The 14,960-nt window shown below is 41.7% G+C and overlaps 1 pseudogene; it reads right to left on the bottom strand.

The window, feature by feature from the left end:
• Positions 1 to 5,697: 5,697 nt before the first annotated feature.
• LOC141173136 (forkhead box protein I1c-like) lies at positions 5,698 to 7,321 on the bottom strand (annotated as a pseudogene).
• Between the last annotated feature and the right edge of the window lie 7,639 nt (positions 7,322 to 14,960).

The following is a 14,960-nucleotide window of genomic DNA, read 5'->3' as shown; positions in this document are numbered from 1 at the left end:
CCTATGCGATGTAAAAATAAAAAAGCGTAATTCACATGCGGGTTGACAAGCGCTTTCCAAGCGATTTTAGCATAATTTGGAAAGTGCTTGTCAACTTGGTCACACTATATAAATCCATGCAAACGGCATGGATTTATATAGTGTGACCCCCAAAGAATGGTTAAAAATAAAAAAAATAAATCTATACTTACTTTCTGATGGCCCCCGCAGTCTTGCTTCGCTCCGTCCTGGCTGCCAGCAGATCGTGGTACACTGAAGGACCTGCCGTCACATGACTATGACGTCAGCGCAGGTCCTTCAGTCCACCGCGAGCTGCCAGCAAGGGAGGACGAGTGCAGCAGGGGCCATCAGAAGGTAAATATAACATTTATTTTTTATTTTATTTCTTTTTTTTTTCACAGGTTTTATGGTACCCGGGTCTGGCGGAGAGACTCCTGTTCTCCACACCCGGGTACCATCCGCACATTGGAACACATGGATTCTGCATCTACAGATCCAGTGATGCGTAATCCATGCTTTCCAATGCAAGTCAATGGCGGCGAAAACGCAGTGCTTCTGCAAAATTGGGAGTGCTGTATTTTTTTCCGCAATGATAATCCACAGCGGAAATTTCCGCAGCATGTGCACAGCACATGCGGATTATCATTGGGGAACATGGCAGGCCTTCTATCATGCATTTTTTGAAGCGTTTTTGCTGCTGCTGAAACGCTTAAAAAATGCATCGTGGGCACACAGCCTTTCTCTAGCCAGGTGCTTCTGTGCCTTTCTCTGTCAGTTTGCTTGGTCCTCTGGGACCTCTAGTACTTTTTTGTCAGTGTGTCTTTTTGTGTTCTGCAACTACTTTTCTGTTTAGGAGGTGTCCCATTTTTGTCCCAGTCCTTAGTTCTTTTAGGGACCCCTCCCATTATGCTATAGGTCTTCGTTCAGACTAGCCGAGGACTAAGGCGGGTCTGTTCGCTAGGAACAGACAGCCCGCTCCATCGTAGAGATTCAGCTTAGTCTTACTGTAGGGACAGCTTTTCCCTATCTTTCCTTAGTTCATGTTGCAGATCATAACAATATTAGGGCGAAACTTGTTAGGGTGGCTGTATGTGTGACTTTTATTTGACAGATCTAAGTAGGGGTTTGTTTTTTACGGGATAAAATGAAGGTTTTTTTTTGTGCTATTTAAGGTTATGTCACATTTTTGATTTAGTTTTTATTACAATTTTTGAAAAACGGTAAGAAAAAAGAAGAAAAAATAATTCATGAATTTTCTTTAATTTTTTTGTTGAGCGCCATGTCACATTGTTCCCCATGCGGTAAACGTGATAAGACAACTTACCGTAATTCTTCTGATCAGTATGATCACAGCGACTCCCGGGTTATATAGTATTTTTAGAATTTCCTATTTTTGCATACTGAGAATACTTATTATAAAAATGTCATTGCTATTGCATCACCATGTTCTGAGCTATTACTTTTTTATTTTTCTGAAAGAGATGTGTGGGGGCTCGTTTTCTATCGGAAGTTTTTATTCATACCATTTTTTACTACGTAGCATTTCTTGATCGCTTTTTTTATAGCTTTTTGGTTGGCAGACTGAATAAAAATCGTCAATTCATAAATTGTTCTCATAAATGTAATTATCTTTATCAAAAATGAGACAAAGATAAGAGCCCTTTGTATATGAAATAGATTGATATTAAATGGATACATATGAAAAGTAAAGAGATAAATATGAAATGGATTATATGAAACAAATATTTGATATACATAAAAATGAAAGATACATGAAATATATAAATAGCTATTATATATAGATAGATAGATAGAGCTACAAAATAAAAAGATCACAAATAGCGTTGAGCGAGCATGCTCGACACTGCTCGTTACTCGCCCGAGCATCACGCTACTCAGGATGTTCGGCGAGCACTGAGCATTTCCGGGTTACTCGGGCGGGAGCTCGGTTCTCCGCCCTGCACGTTTGGCGCTCTTTACAGAGCCAATGAACATGCAGGAATTCCCAGCCAGTCACTGTAATGCTGCAGCCATGTTGCTGTGCGGCCAGTCAATCACTGTAATGCCCACAAACATCACCTCGAGTATTTAAAACCGGGCGCCGCCATCTTGGACACAGCCGCTCCGGATCAGACAGTGTAGGGTCAGTGCTGCTGAGCTAGGGAGAGATTTATTCTGTGAAATAGGTAGTGTAGGGTCTCTAAAGCCTGCAAAATCAAACAAACAGTCCTTCTCAGGATTAAAATCCATCCCAGATATCAGGCAGGCTGTATAGGAGACGCAGTGGTTATACCAGCAAACGCTGCAATACAGTCCTGTGTGCTGCTCCTGTTGGTCAAATTGCTAGACTTATCACCCCGGTCTCAGGGGCCAGGAACATTTTTTTTTTTTTCCCCCCTCAGTCAGATTGTCCAAATACGTGTCTTATTAACCTTTTGGTAGTTCCCCCCCCCCCCCCCCCCCCCCAAAAAAAAAAATAAAAAAATTGAGTGTGACTGTTCAGACACCAATATATCTGTTTAGAAGAGTCTGGTGTAGGCCAGACAAACAAAACTGTGGCTTTCCTCTTCCACGTTCCACGTTGGAACTCTACACTCCACATGTTGCAAAGGATTTGTGAGCAGAAGAGAGCAGTTGTGGAGTACCAGCTGCAACAAGGCCGTCGATATTCAGGTCAGACTCCACACAAAAGACCTCAGGAGTGGACCTGGATGTCTGACATATGTACCATCCTGACAAACTTTGAGGAGGCCACCAAGATGGTGAGTGGCGATGACGCCATCATTAGTGTCAGCATCCCACTTGTCTGTCTTTTGCAACGCTCTCTGCAGAGAATTAAAGAAGAGGCATTGCAGCCAGAGTATGATGAGATGAATACACACAGCCCAGCCTCATCTCATCCCAATGTGCATTGGGGGACAATGAGGAAAAACAGGAGCTGGTATCATGCGCTGTAGATGGTAGGACCAGTACAACTGTCAAACAGTCGGTTCAGCGTGGGTGGTCTGAGAACGGGGGGGAGGAGGAGAGCATGGTCAGTCGTCATCTTGGTGAGGACACGGAAGTCTTGCCCGTTACCAGTCTGGCACGCATGCCTGACTTTATTACGCTGCCTTAACCGCGACCCTCGCGTTGTCAAAATGTTGGGTGACAGTCTTTACTAGTTGGTGACACTTTTAGACCCCCCGCTACAAGGAGAACTTTCACTCTTATTCCTGAGGTGGAGAGGTCTACAAAAATGGGGCAGTATCAGAAGGCCCTTGCTGCAGAACTGTTAAAAAAAAAAAAAATTCCCATCTGAACACGGTAGAGGCAGAGGTCACAGTTCGTTGCCCAACCAAGGCGTACAGGCTACTGCAACCTCCACGTCTCTTCCAAGGGGCATTAAAACCGCCTTGGTAAGCTACTGCAACCTCCACGTCTCTTCCAAGGGGCATTAAAACTGCCTTGGTAAGCTACTGCAACCTCCACGTCTCTTCCAAGGGGCATTAAAACCATCTTGTTAAGCTACTGCGACCTCCACCACTTTTCCAAGGGGCATTGATATTGTCTTTTTATTCCACTGAGACCTCTACCATTCTTCCAACGGGCATTGCATTTCCTCCTAATTTTAGTCAGCTTTTGCTTTTCAATGCAGAGGTGAACACTAAGGGAAACCCACTCCCCAATAATGGGTAGATGTGGATTACAGCATGCTAAAAACCGTCTGTTTCAAGGGGCATTGCAGTTCCTCATAATTTTTGGAAAGCCTTCCATTCACTGCTTAGGCCAACAGTGCACAGGAGACCCAGTTGCTATAAATGGAAAAAATGGTTTAGTTAAGGCTCTCTGACCTCCATGTCACTTCCAAGGGGAATTGGAGTGCCTCGAAATTTTTGTTAGGCATTGCACTCACTGCATGCCCTATAACTGTGTAGCCGAACTGCTCCTTTTGGTATAGAAATATATCCTACAAGACGTGTGGTTGACTGGCCTGATATTGATGTGAATGGTACCTGTTCTTCCTGCTCTTTCTCCTTTGCCACCACCTCATCCATCATTCATCACCTGAAACTTTGTTTTAAGGGGAGTCATAGAACTGGGATAGTAGCAGGAAAACATCCAGCAATCCTCGGAGGAGGTAGGATATGCGCCAAAACGCTGACCACCTCAGGCCTAGCCGCTACTACATACATGCGCTTACATTCCAAGAAAACAAAGCAGATGCTAACTTCTATCATCATCATGCTCCTCATCTTGGCACTCTCAACTCCCCTGATGGAGAAGCCAGGGCCTACCGGAGGAGTCTGGTTCTCTGGTGGGCTCGTCCAATGCTGCCCTAAAGCAGGCCAGGCTAAGAAAAGTGTGTGGACACCCGGCCGCCCCCAGGTGGCTGGGGACCGTGTGTGGACACCCGGCTGCCCCCAAGTGGCTGGGGACCCGTGTTTGTACACCCGGCCGCCCCCTGGCGGCTGGGGACTGAGCATGGACACCCGGCCGCCGGGCTGCTGGGGACTGAGTATGGATACCTCGCTGTCGAAGCTGCCATGAGGTAGTGGCCAGCTTCGGCCTCCTCCAAACTAAAAGGCCCCATTTCAAGTGCAAGCTAGCAGTATGGTATTGCAGCCTGGGGGTGGGTGGGTGGCAGGCTGCATACTTGCGTTTGCATTGCAAGGAATGGGGGAGGTACAATTGAACACTGCCCTGGGACAAGGACTTGCATGGGGATAGTTGCAAGTCTACATCTTCTGATGCAGAAAGGATCACTTATGATGGGCACACTTTTAGGCAGTGACCTGGTGTCAGATGCTTCCAGGGGTCTTCCCCATGCTGTTCCCATGTCTTTTCAGCACTGTATGCATGTGTCACACAGCACATGGCCAGATAAGATTGTAAAATGTTAAAATGACATTTCCCGGTGAATGCATTTGTCACGGTTGAAAGCAATACAAAAGTGCAAAAACACATAAATGCTACTTGTGAACATAGCCGAAGGTGTGGAGGAGTATTTTTGTTTTTGGTTATTTATTTTACCTTATACACAAGTCTTTACCCTGGAAAGGAAGTTCCTTAACATATTTCATAGGAAAACCGTTTCAGTTTTGTTTTTGAACGTTTTATTGTGAGCCTGTAAAAGTGGCTTAATACCTCTGACCACGTTGTTAACAGCAGTGACCTGGGGGTCAGAAATGCTTCCTGGGGCAATCCCAATGCTGTCCCTATGTCATTTGAGCACGGTCACTATCATTTTGGGCACTTTTTAGGCTTTCTACAGACTGCTGGGGGTGCCTCCGCAAAAAATGCTCGGGTCTCCCATAGACTAACATTGGGCTCGTTGCTCGGGTCGAGCACCCGAGTATCGCGCTGAGCTCGGCCCGAGCTTCGAGCACCCGAGCATTTTAGTGCTTGCTCAACACTAATCCCAAAATATAGAAAACATTTTTTTTCACAAAACCCCTTTAGATTATTTTTATTTCTATATCAATAAGAAAGTTTAATTAAAAAACTCATAACAATCTCTTGGCTAATATACATATCAAAAATCATAAATACAATTAGTAAAAAACCACCCCCTCTCTCAAAATGATTCACTGAAGTACCAGACAACTATGTGATTGGCAGATAACTGTGCGCTGTCATTTACAGTTAACGCTTTAAGAAAGTAATATGCATTTTCTATGAGGATCAACAGCGGCCAGCATGACGTATCTCCTGGGCCTACACTTCACTGCCGTCTCTGGAATAGATGAGGCTGTTGACACTGAAATTGTTACAAAAATGGCTGTTGAATTGATTGGGTTGGAGCTGGAGAAGGAACTCAAATAGAGGCCTCTGTTGAGATGTAAAGTGTCCTGCAAATCTGCAGATGGTTCCTCCAGAGCCTGCAGTAAAGCTGCATAATGCTGAGATGTTCCTCTGGGAAAGTTCATTGACCAACCCCAGAGACATCTGAGTGGTCACTGAGCTGGAGTCCAAGGAGGAGGTCATACTGCTAAGAAAGGCATTTAGACAGGAGTTGGAGGTGATTCCTGGAGGAGATGTGATCTTCCGGTCTTCTGAGGAGACTTTCACCTCTGGAGATGTTGGGATCATCACAGATGGTGTTTCACCACCTTTTGTCCTTAAAACCACACGACCGTCTTCACCTTTAGCCGAGACAGCGTCAGTGTTGTTCGACTCTGTGCTTTCTTTTCCGCCGAAAGTTCCCATTGTTGAACATCTAATCACAGTTAGGATCTAGGGTCCTGTAATTACCTTTGCCAAAACATTGTTAAAAAAATAATGTAATATAAACAATTTATACATTTAAAAAATGTCAGCTCTAAAACACCAAATATTAGCAATATTGTCCAAAATATTTTTAAAAATATGAAAACAAAATTATTTCTATTGATGCACCAAGTAAAAATACAATTGCAAAAATTTACTGGAAAATTCTCATCATTCAAGTGGACAATCTAAAGTTTTCCAAAGGTTTTTTAGTTTAAAAAAGTTGGATTGAAAATATTTTTGGTAATATTTTCTGCTTAACTGTTTATTTTTGCTTGTACAATGTTTTATTCATGGCTACACTTGAGCCATTTGAAGGCAAGAACTTCATGAATGAGATTATACAAACTGGAAATGCCCAAAAAATTAACAGCTATTTATATTTATGATTTGACATATTTTGATATGAAATTAAAAGACAAAACCATGGGCGATTTATAGAAAATACTAATACTGTTGCATCTAACTAATATAATTAATTAGAATGATTGTAGTCATATTGATACCCGGGTCATTCTCCTCTCTTCGCACTTTCTTGAAACATTCATTCAGAGACAAGTTGTGCCGAATAGAATTTTGCCTTCCTGGGATTTTCTTCTTATAAAACGGAAAATTGTCCTCCACGTACTGATATCTGGCTCGGGGTTAATTTCTTTTTTGGAGTACTTTGTATGGCCATAGCAATAAGAGCCGAATAAGAATATGGAGGCCTTAATAGTTTCAGAAGGTCCTCCTGAGCAGCTATGGATAGCCAACCAAGATCTGGACCACTGAAACCTGATGAATTAGGCAGGACCTGTCTCTCAGATCCATAAGAAGGTGGTATACATGAGTTTAGGTTACTTCCATGAAGATGTCCAGGTCCATTAAACTATACGTAAGAGTTGGTTGAAGGTGGATAGTCCACAATTCCATAATTGACTGCCCTTTGTGTTGAATGTAGATTCTGCTGGTGGTACATGGTGATGTTCTCATAATATTCTGCCATCTCCGTGGTCTCCTGGGCACTTTTTGGATGAGTCTGAGGAAGACTTGTAGATGTCTGATGAGCTGGAAGGTGAATGGAGTTCATGCTCTTCTTCAGTACCTGCACACATTAAGGTGTTTCTGGCAACAGGTGCCTAATGGATTTAGAGTGCCGTCTTTATACTTCTCATTAGTAGTGATCCTCCCTGCCCGAGTCCAGTGATTGACGTGCTTTCACATTTTTATTTTCTCAACAACTAGTTGGATGCCTCTCATTAATGACTGGGGTGAGCAAAGGGAAGGGCCAGTAATCTCCAGAGATCAATGTGTTTTTTTTCTCCATTCATTGATCTGCTGATCTGTCCACAAATGCATTTCAATGTTTTTTTCCTTAACTTGGATTAAAGCTGTGAAATAAAAGTAACAAAAAATTCTTCATATTTAATAAAAGCAACTTCTTCACATGACTGATGAGGTTCTCAAATATTTATTACCTTCTACATAGATTATAACAAAAAATTACGTAATAAAACAGTGTTCAGTTAAGCAGCTAAACCTCTAGAATCTCTTTAAAGATAAGTAAAAATAGCAATTATTCTAATACGTAGTTTTCTGTATTCACTCTGCATAGACAGAAAGCTGCCAATCAGTGGTAGAAGAATGGATATACAGAGCTCATGAATATGAAGCACTACATGGCAGCAGGTTTATTAGTCCTCTTGTTATAATCACCTGCTGATATAACTGTTATTTTATCAAAACTACATCAAACAACTCAGTAAGTGACACATAGCTGGAATCAGGGTCTCTGTCTCTGCATTATGCAGCTTTCAGATTTGATGGAAAAACATGGTGGCAGTTTCTCTTTAATGGTTTAATACAAAATACAATTATTACCTAAAATAAACAGAGAAAGATTATCAACTATGATCTTTTTTTCCATAAACAGCCCTCCTCTTGTTCACCGCTACATATCATCGCCAGATAAAAGCATAGCTGCAATACCAAACTCAGCCTATAGAAAAAGGTGGCGCTGTTCAGGGAAAGAAAATGGATAATCATATTTTCTTAAATAGTTATTTTAAACTATGGATGATAGCTACCAGAAAAATAACATTTTTGTTTTGTCCCAATGAAACCCAGTGACAGCACTTGTCATGTTCTGTTACTAGATAATGAAAAATTATAAAATTACAAGAAACTGGTAAGATGACTATACAAAAAAATGAGTTCTAGTTTTGTAATGGCAATGTACTGCTGTGCAATCTTCTATATTTTCCATATAGGAGCACACTGGATTTTTTATTTTTGGGAATTTTTAAACCATTTCAAAAAAAGGATTAAAAGTTGACCAGCGATTTTTCATTTTTCCAACAAAATTTACAAAACCATTTTTAGGCACCACATCACATTTGAAGTGACTTTGAGGGGTCTATATAACAGAATAGACCCAAAAGTGACACCATTCTAAAAACTTCACCCCTCAAGGTGCTCAGAACCATATTCAAGACGTTTAATAACCCTTCAGGTGCTTCACAGGAATTAATGGAATGTGAAAGGAAAAAATGAACATTTACCTTTTTTTTTTCACTAAAATTTTTATTTTAGACCCCATTTTTTTTATTTTCACAAGGGTAACAGGAAAAAATGGACACAATTTGTAGTTCAATTTCTCGTGAACATGCTGATACCCCATATATATGGGTAAAAATCACTGTTTGTGTGCACGGCAGGGCTCAGAAGGGAAGAAGCGCCATTTGACTTTTTGAATGCAAAATTTGTTGTAAGAATTAGTTAATGCCATGTTGCATTTGGAAAGTCCCTGATGTGCTTAACAGTGAAAATACCCCACAATTAACCTAATTTTGAAGCTAGACCCCTCACGGAACTTATCTATGTGTGTGGTGAGCACCTTGAGCCCCCAAGTGCTTCTAAAAAGTTTATAATGTAAAGCCTTGAAAACAAAAAAAAAAAAACATTTTTTTTCCACAAATTATCTTTTAGCCCCATTTTTTTTTTTTTCACAAGGGTAACAGGAGAAATTCGACCCCAAACGTTGTTGTGCAATTTCTCCTGAGTATGCTGATACCCCATATGCTTGGGAAAACCACTGTTTTGGTGCATGGCAGGGTTCGGAAGGGAAGGAACACCGTTTGATGTTTTGACCACAGAATTGGTGGAATTTAGAGCGGACACCATGTCGTGTTTGAAGAGCCCCTGATGTGTCTAAACAGTGGAAATTCCCCACAAGTGACCCCATTTGGGAAACTAGACCCCTCAAGAAATTTATCTAAATGTGTGGTGAGCACCTTGAACCCCCAGGTGTTTCACAGAAAATTATAACATTGAGTTGGGAAAATAAAAAAAATAATTTTTTCCCAGAAAAATAATCTTTTAGCCACAATTTTTTTTATTTTAATTAAGGTAACAATAGAAAATGGACCCCAAAATCTGTTGTGCAATTTCTCCTGAGTATGCAGACATCCTATATGTGGAGGAAAACCACTGTGAGGAAGCTTGGCAGGGCTTGGAAGGGAAGGAGTGACGTTTTATAATGCAGACATTGATGGAATGGTCTGTGGGTGTCATGTTGGGTTTGGAGAGCCCCTGATGTGCCGAAACATTGGAAACCCCCTCCACAAGTGGCCCTATATTTAAATTGATCTAGTGTGTCCCATTGTGTGAATTGTATAATCTAGTGGCATACTTATATTGTCTAGAGTGCATCAGGTTGGCATACGTGAGTTGTTTAAGTCAGAAATGAATTTAGTAGTCCATGTATATGTGGTACAGTCTGAAGCATTCTTTTATACACGGGTCAGGTTTGTCGGGGCAGGTGTCGCATTGATAAGTTGCCCTTGCGTATCCCCCATCTGTAACACACTCCGCACCTCTTTTGCAAACTTCCTTTTTTTGAGGTTTGAGGGACCTTCCCCTGGCAAATGTTGGCTTGGTACAATATGAGCACCTTCAGTTCCTGAAGTACTGGGGCCCGCTCCTTCCTGTTCTCCAAAGATTAGGGCCTTGATTACTAACTCCTGGAACTGAAGGTACATCGTATCAGTCTTGCCTGCACATAGTGATAGCACGAAAGCGGCATACGTTGCCATCTGTATGATGTGCATGACCAGCTTCTTGTACCACACCCTGGCTTTTCTCATTGCACTGTATGGCTAGATGACTTGTCGGAGAGATCAACTCCCCCAATATACTTGTTGTACCGCAGTGCACAGTTTGGTTTGTGGATCTGTGCAGAGGTACCTCATACAATGCTGGGGGTGCTGCCATCCCCATGTATGGTTGTCAAAGAAAAGGACTGCATGTTGCTACTTTGGGATCTGTTCTCACTTTTTCTGATCAGCTGTCCAATTAGCGTCTTAGGGATGCTTCTCTGATTTTTGCAGACAGTAGCGCAGGCTGAGGTAGCTCACCTAGAGAGGGACTTGAAGAGTTGGAGGCTAGTATAAGAGTGAACTACATAGAGGTGATAACCTTAATCCAGCAGTGGGTGCACCACATTCCACACAATTTTCCCACTCACTCCCAGGACAGGGGGGAATTCAGGAGGGGTTCAATTCGGGAGTCCTTCCCTTCATAAACTTTAAACCTGTGGGTGTACCCTGAGGTACTCTCACATACACTTTGTAGAGCTTAATTCCTTACCTGGCCCTCTTACTGGGCAGGTACTGTCAGAATTTTAGCATCTCTTTGAAATGGATTAGGAACAAATTTGTCAGCCACCATGAGGTTTATAAAATCCTCAAAGAAAAAGGTGTCCAATTTGATTCCTGATTGCACCAAAAAATCAGGAATCAGTGGCTCATAATCTTTGGGGAGGGGGTGCATTCGGGGTCAGTAATGGTGGGCACTGGTTCAGTTTCTGTCTGGGGACATTTGCATGGTGGTTCAGTATCACTGGAGGAAGAGCAGGATGAAAATTAAAGAAAGGTGGGATCCATTCTCACTGTCAGTGTCAGAGGCAAGGAGCTCCACTGAATATTGGGTTTGGGACGACATTTTTCACAATAATTTTTATTTATATAGCGCCAACATATTCGGCAGCACTGTACATTTATCCAGTGTGTACCAAATTTTATTCAGGTATGAGTGTTTGGTGTTAACTTTTTTTTTTTAATGTAGAAGAGGAAAAAACAACCAGAGGTTGATCACTGATGTGGGTCAGTGATCAGCGCTCGAAGGCTGTACTACAGACGCACAGATGTTGTTCTTTTTCCGCACTGACACTAACGCAATTCAGTAAATAAGATCATAGTAGACGACGATTACTATGGTATATTGTTACTTTTTACTAACCCTAACTCATTTCGGTAAAATATATCGTAGTAGACAAAGATTACTACAGTATATTTTTACTGTCCCTAATCTAGTCCTATCAACTAATCTAAATGCTTTGCTACTCGATTCCTTTTTGACAAGAAAAAAAAAACTGAGGTCTGTCATTGATATTAGTCACCAACCAGCGCTCATCAGCTGTAGGACGTTTATATTTAGTGCAAAAAGGGGAGAAAAAAAATAGGAGGAAAAAAAATCCTTGCCAAAAGCGAGCACGGGTGCTAATTAGTGGTGTGCGTCTGATAAACGACTCAACGGCTGTAGGGCACACACACGGAGATGGTGCAAAGTGGAGGGGGGAGTAAACAGGACAAAAAAAGCCCTGAAAAACATCAAGCACGAGTGCCGATCAGTGATTTGCGTCACTGATCAACACTCTGTGACTGCAGGATGCAAACACTGAGTGGTGCAATGGGGGAGACAAAAAATAGTTGGGGGGGGGGAGGTGTGGAAAACAGCAAGCACGGACGTTGATCAGTAATTTGCATCACAGATCTGAGCTCTGTTTCGAAATGCGATCCTTGATTGGCTGGGCCGTTTCCCCAATGTAAACCACAGGGGCATTTGATTAAATATACCACGTAGGTAAAATTACACATATAGAAGTCTTTTATGGGATATTGTTTTCCTGAATATGGGTGATATGATATTGCCATGAAGAATATTGCTACACTGATAGCATTGGAGGCAGAAAACCATTCTTGTTTTGGGTGTAGCTAAAAATCTTTGTTGTGGGGAGCTCCTGGCAGTACGAAAATCTGCATGAACAAGGCGATCTCTGATATTAGAAGCTCTATTGAAGCAAGGGAGAAATGGTTGACTGAATTCAGGTATGGAAGGATAAGCTGTTTTAAGGATGCCCCAGTGTTGACGGATCTTTTTGTGAAGTATAAAGACAAAATGATGATGTGTGTGGACAAATGGGATCTGGTTGGAGGTAGAGGAGCGAGTAGAAGGGGCCGACTGCATGGATTTTTGTAAGACACCTGGTGGGTAACCCCTTTCTCTGAATTTCTGTTGCATCTCTTTTTGTCTTTGATCACAGGTAGAGGGATTACTGACAATGCGTCTGACCCAATTGAATTGGGATTTAGGGACCGATTTGATTGTAGATGTAGGATATAGACTATTATAGAGTAACAGGCCTTTCCAATCAGTGGGTTTAACATATGAATCAGAGGAGAGATGACCATGTTCATCCTTAAGAATCATAGTGCCCAGAAAATGAATCTGAGGATATGGTAAAGCAGAAGTCGTCCCAAGCAGAATTAATTGTTTCAAAGAATTAATTGAGAGAATCGAGCGAGCCCCCCCATATGCAAAATGTCATCTATGTAGCACTTCCACAGGATAGAGTGGGTTGTGAAGTGGGAATTGGAATAGATGACCATGTCTTCAAATGCAGACATGTAACAATTAGCATATGGGGGGTTTCAGATTGCTTGAAACACTGATGCCCAGCCTACGATCGGTGCTGTAAGTCCGCAGATCATAAGCTAGTGCCTAGCAATGCCAGAGTCACCAGGGTCAGCTCTGATTGGTGTGATCAATGTCATTGTCGATCGCACTAACCCGGTCTGAACTCTCACTGACGGATTTGTGTTTCCTCATTCTGGATTCGAGATCGGAGGAGAGCGGTCACGGAGAGAAATCTAATATGCTGCTTCGTGCTCTGCTGGAACTTGTCATGCCACACATTTTAAAGTCGATGCCATCACTGCTAGTGTTTTTGATTCCTCCTTGATCCGTTCATGATATTTCCGAATCTACCCCAATCCCTCTCTCTGCCCTTCCCTTCCATTTTCCTCCCTCTCCCTCCTACCTCCCTCTGCCGTTGAGCTCTGATAGTACTTGATCGCTCGATTTTTGTCAGGTGTTTACTTTTCTATACGTCCACAGCCATCATTGAAGCTGGACACTGTTCTTCCTAAATTTGTCCTCTACTCCTTACACTGGTACGTTTACAATTCAATTATATTTTCTCCATTTCCCTATCCTCATTCATTCTTTTGAATGTTGGTTCTTCATCCTCAAAATATTCATCCTCATAATACTCGCTACTTCATATTTTGTATTTTTTGTTTTTTTTTATATTTTGGACTTTTTGTTTAATCTTCCAATTTGGTTAATGTATTATTATTTTCTATTCTAGTACACTGATGAAAGTCTAATGTGACCGAAACGTCTGTGCTTATGTGCTACTCTTCCTTTATTACATTTACAAGAAACTATTGAGTCTTTTGAGTGCTAAGTTCTTCTTTATATACTTCTGGCGTTGGACCCTACTGGCGCATGAACCCTCTCCAGGAGTGCGGTAGTTTATCGTATTAAATGATCTAAACATTGGCATGGTCGTCAGATCAAGTAAATAGTAAATATACCCCAGTTTGGAAATTGACTTAAAAAGTAAGCTTTAAAAACTAATAAATTGATAATTTCTTCCCACATTATGAAGCATTATTAGGCTAGAGTCACACCAGCGTATATTCTCTAACCCGAGAGAATCAGGCCAATTATACTAATCACACTGATCAGATTTTAATCAGAGCATGATCTGATTCTTTCGGATGAGGAGATGATGGTGAAAAAAAAAATTGTCCTTCTCCATTTTGTCAGTCCGATATCATCTGAGTGGAGTCCAATGTTTTCCACAGACTCATTGACTTGTATGGCCGAGTGCGATCCGAATATCTGATCAAACTCGGGCATGCTGCGATTTTCTGGCATGAGCACAGCCCTATAGAATAACATTGGTCTGAGTGCAATCTGATGGCTTGTTGGGTCACACACAAATAGAAAATAAAGCTATGTGCACGAGCCCCTAGGGAGGTGAAAGTCCACGGGTGGGGCATAGTGGTAGGTCTTCTTTTAATGTATTGTTTATATAGAAATAAGACTTAATTCAGACTTTATGCTGCTCTACATTTCAATGAGGGAGCTATGGCGAAGTGCTGCCACTCTGTCTCCACCCTTGTCTGCTCCAATGAAACATTCACATACACCCCAAGGGACAAACTAGGACTTCAATGAACATCAGATAGGCCGGACCTATTGTCCATCAGAGAATTAACCTGCTCATAAGCATACGGACAATTTGGTTGATGCAATCATCCTAATGGATGCACACTTCTATATTTGTAAATATAGATTCTTGTTTTGAGAGAATCAGGTAACTTGTTTGGTCTTTGCCACCATTAGACATAACTCAGTTTGGAAAGTCATACAGGGAAATATCTAATAACTTGGTCAACAGGGGAAAAACTATAAAGGGTCCCTATGGGGCCCACAGATCCCTTAATCCAATATGAAGAGACCAATACTATTAAGGTCCTTTGATATTTAGTGGCTCTGTTGAGAATTTTGCTTTGGGACCTAAGAGCTTCCAGTTAACC

Source organism: Phyllobates terribilis, unplaced genomic scaffold (genome assembly GCF_046119375.1).
Source record: "Phyllobates terribilis strain yellow unplaced genomic scaffold, ASM4611937v1 Scaffold_1__5_contigs__length_1240528914, whole genome shotgun sequence".
Lineage (NCBI taxonomy): Eukaryota > Metazoa > Chordata > Amphibia > Anura > Dendrobatidae > Phyllobates > Phyllobates terribilis.
Note: the sequence above shows the minus strand (reverse complement) of the source record. Positions and strands in the feature narration are given on the sequence as shown.